Genomic DNA, 9768 nt, shown 5'->3' with positions numbered 1-9768 from the left:
ATACTAACCCTTTATTAGATATGTCATTTGCAAGTATTTTTTCTCATTCAGTAGGTTGTCTTTTAGTTTGTTGGAATCTCTTGGAGTCTTCAGACAGATTCTTAAGGGTCAAAGGATTTTCTACAGGATTTTTAAAAGAAACTGTTTTTTGGGGGGATAATTAAAATATTGAAATAAGCAGAATCTGACACATTGGAATAAGTTGCCATGAGATTCCAAAGTGAATTTGCATTTACATTTGCCATTTCATCTTACTGAGCTAAGGGACCATCAGTGTGACAGTGTATATAACCGGCTGATATTTGGTTGTTGTGTCTTGCTAGTTAAATGGTAGCAATGGCCAGTGCCTGCCACTATACTTATGTTGTCTATGAAGGCAAAGTTTCTGTTTCCTAGTGATAATATAAATAGCATTTTCAATGACCAAGATTTTAGTTTCTTATGTTTTTAACAAATCAATACTTTGATTTCACATCATGAAAATGACATGCCACTGAGTAATGTACCATTTTGTAGAGGCTAATGGGAAATGAACAGAGGCAGACTAAACAATATAAATGATGTATTTGTACCAAGTGAAAGCCAAATGCTTTCAGGACATTCTATACAAATAAAGATTTAATGGTAATTTGAATATTCTAAATTGAAAACAGAGTGGAAGCAATAATAATAAAATCTGATTTATGATCAATTATGAAATGGTGTAAATGAGATACTAATTGCCTCTGTGAAACTCTGCATTCTCAAGCCTAATTCATGGCAAACATAGTGCTTAGTCTGTTTGAAAAACCACAAGGCCTGTGATATCTGTGTCAGACTTGTTTTGCTGTAGGAACCTGTCTGCCTTGTTTTGGGGGGGAGAGGGCATTTCTGATTATACAGATTCTCTGTTAATTCTTTTCTATCTTGCCAACAATTGTTGAAATATTAGCCAATATAGTCCCAAGCATATATACAATAAAACACTATGAGAGGCCTAATTCTGTCTTTATCTTCAACAGTCTATGAGTCAGGACTGAAGTAAAACAAACAAAAATGTTAAAAAATATTTCTAAGAATTGAAAACTAACTTTGGATATTTTGTTTCAAATTTCAGCAAAATTTGATTATACATTTCGTGCTGATTTCAATTATATTATTATGCTAACTCCATTTGTTGAAATAAATAATACAGCTTTAGATTCATCAAGTAATATATTGGCATTCAAGGATTTCTCACTAGCAGAGTGTTAAGTATGAGGCCTGATTTTCTTGAACTACCTTATTTCATAGACTGTCAGTGCCCGTCTACTGTATCCTGATTTCATAGATGTTAAAATAAGAAAAAAATGTATGTTCCAGTTTCTGTATAATTTGTATAATCTGTGTAATTTGGCTGCAAACAAAGGTTGTTTTTTTCAGAGCTTACTTACATGAATTAGTACTCTCTGCAGTTGTCACCACACAGAAACAGACTATAGAACTGAACCTGAGGCTACATCTTTCCCCTATCAAAACCAACAATGGTGATTTAGTTTCAGCCAAACACATCATCTACTGCAATAAATTAATGTTAATTTGGCTTGCATTGATTTGTAGTTTTGTATTTAATTTGAAAATCTGCTTTGGTTTTAGAGTTTATAACAGCTGTAAGAGTAAGGAGTTTATGCCCAGTTTTATGTTTATACATATTTAAACAACAACAAAAATAGAATTTCAGCAATACTAGGGTCTAAAGAGAATTTATTGCTTTAAAAGGGGTCAAACATAAGTCGCCTGAGAAATTCTGTTCTAGCTCTTTAATAGCACATTGTTCAGTAGTGCCCTGACATCTGATAATTTAAAGCCGTTATAAAGATTTTTTTTCTCCCAAAAGATCTGATCTCTTGTGAAGATACAACTTTTTGTTCTGTATATGTCAACACTTTTTTTTAGAATATAAAGTGTTTAAACGTGGTCATCCTGCAGTGTAGCCTGACTGAAGGAGTTTACAACTGGTAGAGACCTCAAGTTCATGACCCTGGACCGCTGACCATCCTTCCAATTATAGATTCCTGTAACCATGTAACCGTTAATAAACTGTTTGGTTGTAAGGTTTCTAAAGAGAGCAAGAACATGAAAAGGTTTTTATATATTTCTTCAAATCTTACAACTGAACATCAATTTACTATTTTTTAATAGCTTTGAAATCAGAACCGGCTTATTGGAAAGACGAGCCATTAGAAGAAATATATCAAAGCATATTTTATTTGTAATTGGGCAATTTAACTCAACAGGCATCTTGTTTTCGCCTAGTTTTTTTGAGGGGGAGAAGAACACAGTGTTTTTATTACTTTTCAAAAGCTGTGAAAGAAAAGGATTATAATAATACGCAAAGGGAAAGATAGGTTTACCAATCTCTATAGGCTGTTTCTTCTCTATTTTTGTCCCAGCAATACCAGAAACTTTCACAGGGTTTCACACTACTTTCTTTTAATACAACATAAAATTGGGTACCAATTCAAAAACTTCTCAATATTACTGATCTTTCTCAGGTTTTTACTTCAAAATATTGTGTCATATTTTCGGAGAAAGGGTAGGACAATCACGGACTGAAGAAAAAAGCAAAACTCCACTTATTATATGTAAATATACCATATTCCTTATTAAGGATGCCATTTTAACACAACGCCGGCAAACCTATGTCCTTCATTTTACTTCAATATATAGAGTACTGTAACCACTTCAATACCAGAGGCTTTCACCTGTGGCCGTCATTTCACAATACACAAGGCTATGACTTGAGCAGTATGGTCCCTGCACTAGTTAAAATCAAATATTTAATACTAACATTCCAGTATTCCCTGCAAGTAGGTCTGTCCTGAGTGTTTGTGTCGTAACAGAGCTAGGGTTAGGGTGCGGGAAGTGTAAGGAAGTACAAGAATGATTCTCCAGTCCAACTCTCATAGTGTAATTCCTCGAATCCACCTTTCAGGTCAAACAGGTGCGCTTAACCGCGTTCTTCAGTGTTCTAGCGGGTTGGAGGCCGGGTTCCAAAACGACCTTGGAGGAAGACACCTGTGAAGGGCGTGGCCACCCATCCGGGCTCCTCTGCAGGCCCTTCCCGGTTCCCTGTGGCGCCTGCGCAGAATGGACTCAGGCACGAGACACGTGCAGGGGCTCACTGAGCCCTGCACGACACACGTGCAGGGGCTCACTGAGCCCGGGGCAAACTAAAGTGTGACGCTCCGTGTTCCGAGAGGAGTGGTCAGGTTGTTGGCAGGCATCTCCCGGAGGGCTGGACGCAGAGCTTATTTCAACAAAGTCTTCTGGAACTGGCATAAGGCCCCTGTGTCACGGCTGAAATATCGGTGACGTTACATACATACTTTGATTGGAGGACCCACGCTCGACACCGCGCTCCGGTGGCTCAGCAAGTCAACCGATTCACAAGCCCTGAGGGAGACCTCAGTCGCGCCAGCCTGTGCCCTCTTCGCACCACGGCGGCCTCACGGCCCCTTCGTCCGCCGCTCGTCCGGCCCCCGAGGCGCCCCGCGCACTGAGGCTTTTGCTGTGCTCGCCACTCCCGGCATGCTCCGCGGGCCCAGCGCGACGGCCGCAGGGCCCACAGTCCCAGGCCTGGGTCCCGCGAACGGCCCGTTACCCAAGGTGCTCCGGGCGCGGCGCTCATTTGCATATACCAACCGACAGGGAAACTCGGCAGGTCGTCGCGGCCCAGCGAGCGTAGCGGCAAACGTGCGAGCCTCGTGGGTGGCTCCGTGTCAGCCCAGTTCCCCAAACGTTCCGTGGTCACCGGGGAGGCGCACGCTTCGGTCGCCCTAACTAAGAGAGGTGAGAAGCCGCCGTGCCTTATATACGTGGTGGGGGGAAGATGTAGCGTGCTCGCTTCGGCAGCACATATACTAAAATTGGAACGATACAGAGAAGATTAGCATGGCCCCTGCGCAAGGATGACACGCAAATTCGTGAAGCGTTCCATATTTTATGCAGCTCCACCAGTGAACTGCCACTCTTCGCGCAGTACCTCTGAGGAAACGGTACCGGTATTCAAGGAATACTTGAATAATGAAATCGTGACATTTTACTAGAAAAATATTCCTGTAGAGCAGTCTATGGCCTGTGAAAGAAGCTGAATTGCATGTGGAAATATACGTGCAAACGTGTCGTTTGTACATACCTCGGAAATGGAAAATGTCAACTTGTGTTTCCTTACAGAATTTAGAAATTCTGAAATAGACTTAACGTATGATCTTGTCTCCCTCAACAACATAAACTCCAGAGGCGCCAAGAGTATTGCCTCTGTTGGGTAGTAGAACACTAGCACATGAGTTGGTCCATGAATCCTTACAAAATCACTTCTAAATTATTAAATTGCTAAATTATGGCTAAATTAATGAATCCTTGTTAAAGGAAGGAAGCAACATTAGTGCACATTTCTTGCGCCTACGATGTGACATTCATCGGTCGTTTTAGACCTGAGTGTAAACGCTCTGTGTCACTGCGAGCTGCATTAAAGCAGGGACTTTTACCAAGGAGTAGCGGTTACACCGGATGAGATCAATGTTGGTGGCCTGTGGATCCTAGAGCTCCAGGACTAAGTGCACTGGCTAGAAGCGTCAAGCCCATTCGGATCTGCTTTCACGAGTCTTTCTGAGACCGCTTTTGTATGCCTGTTTTCACCTGGCATCTAAGGAGCACTCAGAAATGCTGGTTTGCCTAAATCAGACGGATTCTGTGATGGAAAATTTGACTAAGAGGAAAGTTGATTGCCCAAACCCAAAACAGATTTTAACGAATGAGAACGAGCGTTCGGATGCAGATACCAGGATTGCCTAGGTCACTTAGTAATAGCAACGTGACGGACAGCCATGAAGATGCCCGGGGGCCGTGGAGGTCAAGTCTCATCTCCAAGGAGGGAGGATTCCGCGGAAGGCCAAGGAGAACCTCGCAGGTGTGCTGGGCTAGTAGCTGCTAGAGGGAATGCTTAATGAAAGGCGCAGGAGACCTCCGGAACTTTTCCAAAAACCATTTTTGGTGCTTAATCCGTAGAGTGGCAGTTCACTGGTGGAGCTGCATAAAATATGGAACGCTTCACGAATTTGCGTGTCATCCTTGCGCAGGGGCCATGCTAATCTTCTCTGTATCGTTCCAATTTTAGTATATGTGCTGCCGAAGCGAGCACGCTACATCTTCCCCCCACCACGTATATAAGGCACGGCGGCTTCTCACCTCTCTTAGTTAGGGCGACCGAAGCGTGCGCCTCCCCGGTGACCACGGAACGTTTGGGGAACTGGGCTGACACGGAGCCACCCACGAGGCTCGCACGTTTGCCGCTACGCTCGCTGGGCCGCGACGACCTGCCGAGTTTCCCTGTCGGTTGGTATATGCAAATGAGCGCCGCGCCCGGAGCACCTTGGGTAACGGGCCGTTCGCGGGACCCAGGCCTGGGACTGTGGGCCTGCGGCCGTCGCGCTGGGCCCGCGGAGCATGCCGGGAGTGGCGAGCGCGGCGGAAGCGCCTGTGCGCAGGGCACCTCGAGGGCCGGGCGAGAGGGGTGTGAGCGGGCTGTGAGGCCGCCGTGGTGCGAAGAGGGCTGGCCGGGCGGTCCCACGCTTTTAGAGCACGTTTTCCATTTAAACTATTCCGAGGAGTACTTAAAAAAAAAAAAAAAAAATCACCCGCCATTATCACACCTCCAATAGTTAAGGTAATTACTTAATATCACCTAATCACTCTCCGTTCAAATTTCTGATTGTTTCAAAGATACATTTTATTGTTGGTTTGTCATATGTACCTACAGGAGACCCCGTCCCACATTGTATTTGGTCGCGATATCGCTAGGTCTCTGTTATCCTCTTACTAACTCCCATTTCTGTTCATGCCACGGACTCATTGGCGAAACGGGGTATTTACCCCGTGGACCATAACAATTCTTGCATTTGGCTCATTTTTTACCGATGATGTTGTTTAACTTGTGTCTCTTTCGTCCGTGTTTCTTGAAAATTTAGTTAGCTACAAAGGCCTAATTAGATCCTGGTTCCATTTTTTTCGGCCCCATGCGGGCTTCATTGGTAGGTTGTGTTACTTCTTACTGCATCTCAACGTAAGGTGTGTAACATCTGGCAGAAGCAGTGGGTTCAGGGGAGGTCATCAGTCTGACCCTCCGTTATAGTTTCCTGGAAATCTTTCATTGGATCAATTTAGTGTACAGTGATGAACGCTGTCTAGGTAGCGGGTCTGGCGGTTCGCTTGTGGGGTTGGTTTTCATCCATGGCTCATGAGCTATAAGGACCTAAGCCCAAGGCGCCTGGTGTCCCAAGTTCTGTGCCCCAAGGAAGAAAATTGAGAGAATAAGACCGGGAAAAGAAATGATTGAAGAGGGTGGATGTTGTTTGAATCTTCGGATCATTCTATCCTTTCCATAATTTAAAGTGCGCTAACAAATTATTTTTAGGCCAGACTGATGTTGTGTTTTTGTTTCCTGACTGCTGAGAGGCTCTTCCGGAGCCATTTAATGTTGTCCTGTGTGCTGGGTCTCTAGGTCCCACCTCCCTCACCACATACCCCTCAGTCACACTTTCTTGTGTACAATCAGTTGGATAAGAAAAATAGCTCCACCCAGCCTCATTCCTGTTTGAAGGTAGACTGATAGGGGGTTTGTGTGTGTGTGTGTGTGTGTGTTTCTGGCTATTTCCTGAATGTTGTTTTCTGTCAGGCTATCCCTTTATTGAAAGCCTCATCCAGTAGGACTCATCCAGTGTTAGAGACATTCAAATTTTTAACATCTTAGATTTCCTTACTCTAGTCTTATTTCTGTTACACAGTTGTCCTTTTCTCCAAACTCTTGTGTTCCCCTACAGTCTTGTTCCTCCTGTTTGTTCTTCCCCTGTACCTCCTCCCATCTACAGTTGCATACCTCGCTAACTGAACACAATTATCCAGTTCACCTATGCATTTATAATTACTCTCATGTCTTCACAGTACAAATGTGCAACATTAACACTATTCTTTTAAGCTAAAAACACTTCTGCTAAGCTAAAAAAATCTTTAAGATCCCATATTTACATTTTGACAAAAGCAATTCTTGCTCTTATCACTGGTTAGGCGTATGTAGGTCTCCAATCACTTTCTTAGGGGGAGATAGTGTTGTTCATCACATCTTTGGAAGTCATACAGAAAAGTTAAAAGGGAGGTGTTTTTTTATTTAGATAATCTTTTATTTAGATAATCTTTTGTATCTTCAGTTAAGATTTGACTCTAAAAAAAAAAGTCTCAGTAGGGATTATTAACAAATTGACTTTAGGAGAGATTGATTTAAAAGTTTTTACTTTACAAAAACAAATTAAAATATCACTTTGGGTGGCCCAGTCAGTTAAGCCTCTGACTCTTGGTTTCAGCTCAAGTCCTGATCTCAGGATCGTGAGAGCGAGCCCTGTGTTGGGCTCTGTACTCAGTGGAGTTGGCTTGAGATTCTCTCTCCCTCTCCCTTTGCCCCTCCTGCTTATGCTCTTACTCTCTCTCTCTTTCTATCTAAAATAAATCAATAAATCTTTACAAAAATAAAAAATAAAATATAACTTTGCGTCTCCCTTTTGGGGAGATGCATTAGACTATAATAAAATACTTATTTGTTGAGAAAAAGGAAAAGATTTTTCTCAGCTCATTGAATTTTTTCATAAGAAAAAATGAGTTTTATTTTTATATTCTGGAACATTTGAACTTTATTACCAAAAATCTTGTCATAATAATTCCAACCATTTACATTAGCAGTGAAATAAAATAATATCTGTCTTTCTTTAGTGGTATATAAAACTATGGTGTATTTTACATTCAGTGGAATTTTAGATCCAAAGAGATGTAGTATCTCATTTTCCAGAGAAGGAAACTGAGGCTGAAATAAGTGTGTCATGATTTCCCTGGGCAATACTGTCAGTGGCTCTGTCATCTTCTGAGGTCAAACCCATTGCTCTTTCCACTGTACCACTTGTAGTATTAGTAATACGTTACAAAGAAAAGAGTAAAGACTTTAAGCCTGCTATTTTTACAACCACATTTTTGAATTCTCGTTTGACTGCAACAGTAGTACACACTGATAAGTGGAAAGTCTACCCGTTCTTTTTCTCCACAGAAAGTGATATGACACAATTGAAACAGGCAAAAACCACAAGTCATTTTCTCTTCAGAAATTTTGTTCTAATAAAAAAGAAGAAATTCAACCAAAATCTTCACATTCTATTGAGTAGGGAACAGATGAATCCTTTAGAACCACAGCATCAATGATGGGCTTTACTTGGTGAACTCCAGCTGGGGAACAGTGGTTATCAACCTAGGCTGTAGGTTGTAACCTCCACAAGAACTTATTAAATACCAGTGCCAGGGATGCCAAAGTGGCTTGGTTAGTTGTCTGCTTTTGGCTCAGGTCATGATTCCGGGGGATCAAGTCCCGCCTTGGGCTTCTTGCTCAGCGGGGAGCCTGCTTCTCCCTCTGCCTGCAGCTCCCCCTGCTTGCGCTCTTTCTCCGATAGATAAATAAATAATCTTAAAAATATATATATAGTGCCAGAGCCCTCCCCTGAAAGTTCTGATTTGATTGTCCTCTGTTTCTTTCCTCTTTCTCTACTGTGAGCTCTCAGCCTTCACAGATCTGCCTCAGGCTTATCATCTGCCTTCTTTCTTGCTCTTGTCTACTTTCTTTTCCATCGGACACACTGTGCATCAGGTGAAGCTTGTGTGAGTTCCCCACCGGACCCCTTCCTTTGCTACTCCCTTCCTTTTATGCTCTTCCTCCTTCCCTCATTTTGCACTCACTGAGTGCCCAGTACTTCTTAGTATTTCTCCTAAATGTCTCACCTAGAAAGAACTCCAAGGATCTTTCAAAACTCACCAGTCCTGGGTTTTATTTCTTCAGGGCTCTGCTAGTGAACCCCATAAAGTAAAATACGCTAGCGCCCTGTTTCGCAAACTTGCCTAGTGATAGATTCCTAAACCTAACTTCTTACAGTGTCCAGAGGATTAGCCTGTGCCAAGGCATTAAAAGGATGATCCAGCGTATCTCCCAGATGACTTATCTGTGTTTCACAGGCTTCTTTAAATGAAATGAGCACGTCACTGTGGTAAGGCTGATGTGAGATATTTTTATGCTTGGATTCGTTTCACAGCAACCAGTTCCTTTAATTTGTAGCAGATAACCTCATGTTCTTTTTCACTGAAGGGAAAGAAAAAAAAGACCAAGAGAGACTATCAGAGATGAGTTTCCTTAATTTCTTGTCCTTACTACAAATTTACCTAACTACACATGCTTCTCTCTTTCCTGTCTTCTGGTTTCAGGGGAGAGGTATCCCTTGTATGGGAAAAACTTGTGCCCAGGTGGACAGCTCCATTGTCTAGACTCCAGAGAATACCCTCCAGGGTTTTCTGATTCCAGTTCAGTGGAAACTCTAAATTGTAGATAACTGATAGCAGTGCAAAATAATTCTTGTTAATAGACTTGCAAAATTTGTCCAGACATTCATTTCAACATTCCTTTACTTCATACAGATTTGTGATTTTTTATTTCTCCTTTGAGGTGGTTACAACATCTACCTTCATTGATTAATATATTCAATAAAACCTTTAATCCATGTTCCTTTTATATCTGTATGAAAGGCATGATTTTTTACCTTCCTTTAAAAAAATGGTCTTTCCCACCCTTTTCCTTTTTCCCAGCTGTAATTTCTGGATGCAGTTCTGTGCTCCAGGTATTTTAAGAACCAGTTACCTCAGACTTCATGTTGAACAGTGTCACCCTTT

The 9768-nt window shown here is 42.1% G+C and overlaps 2 non-coding genes across 2 annotated transcripts; one reads left to right on the top strand and one right to left on the bottom strand.

The window, feature by feature from the left end:
- Positions 1 to 3857: 3857 nt before the first annotated feature.
- LOC123325744 lies at positions 3858 to 3964 on the top strand. Its single transcript, XR_006540602.1, has one exon. It is a non-coding gene; the product is annotated as a U6 spliceosomal RNA (small nuclear RNA).
- Positions 3965 to 5054: 1090 nt separating this feature from the next.
- LOC123325743 lies at positions 5055 to 5161 on the bottom strand. The gene has a single exon (XR_006540601.1). It is a non-coding gene; the product is annotated as a U6 spliceosomal RNA (small nuclear RNA).
- Positions 5162 to 9768: the final 4607 nt, after the last annotated feature.

This window comes from Neomonachus schauinslandi, chromosome 9 (genome assembly GCF_002201575.2).
Source record: "Neomonachus schauinslandi chromosome 9, ASM220157v2, whole genome shotgun sequence".
Classification (NCBI taxonomy): Eukaryota; Metazoa; Chordata; class Mammalia; order Carnivora; family Phocidae; genus Neomonachus; species Neomonachus schauinslandi.
This window is presented reverse-complemented; position numbering and strand designations above follow the sequence as displayed.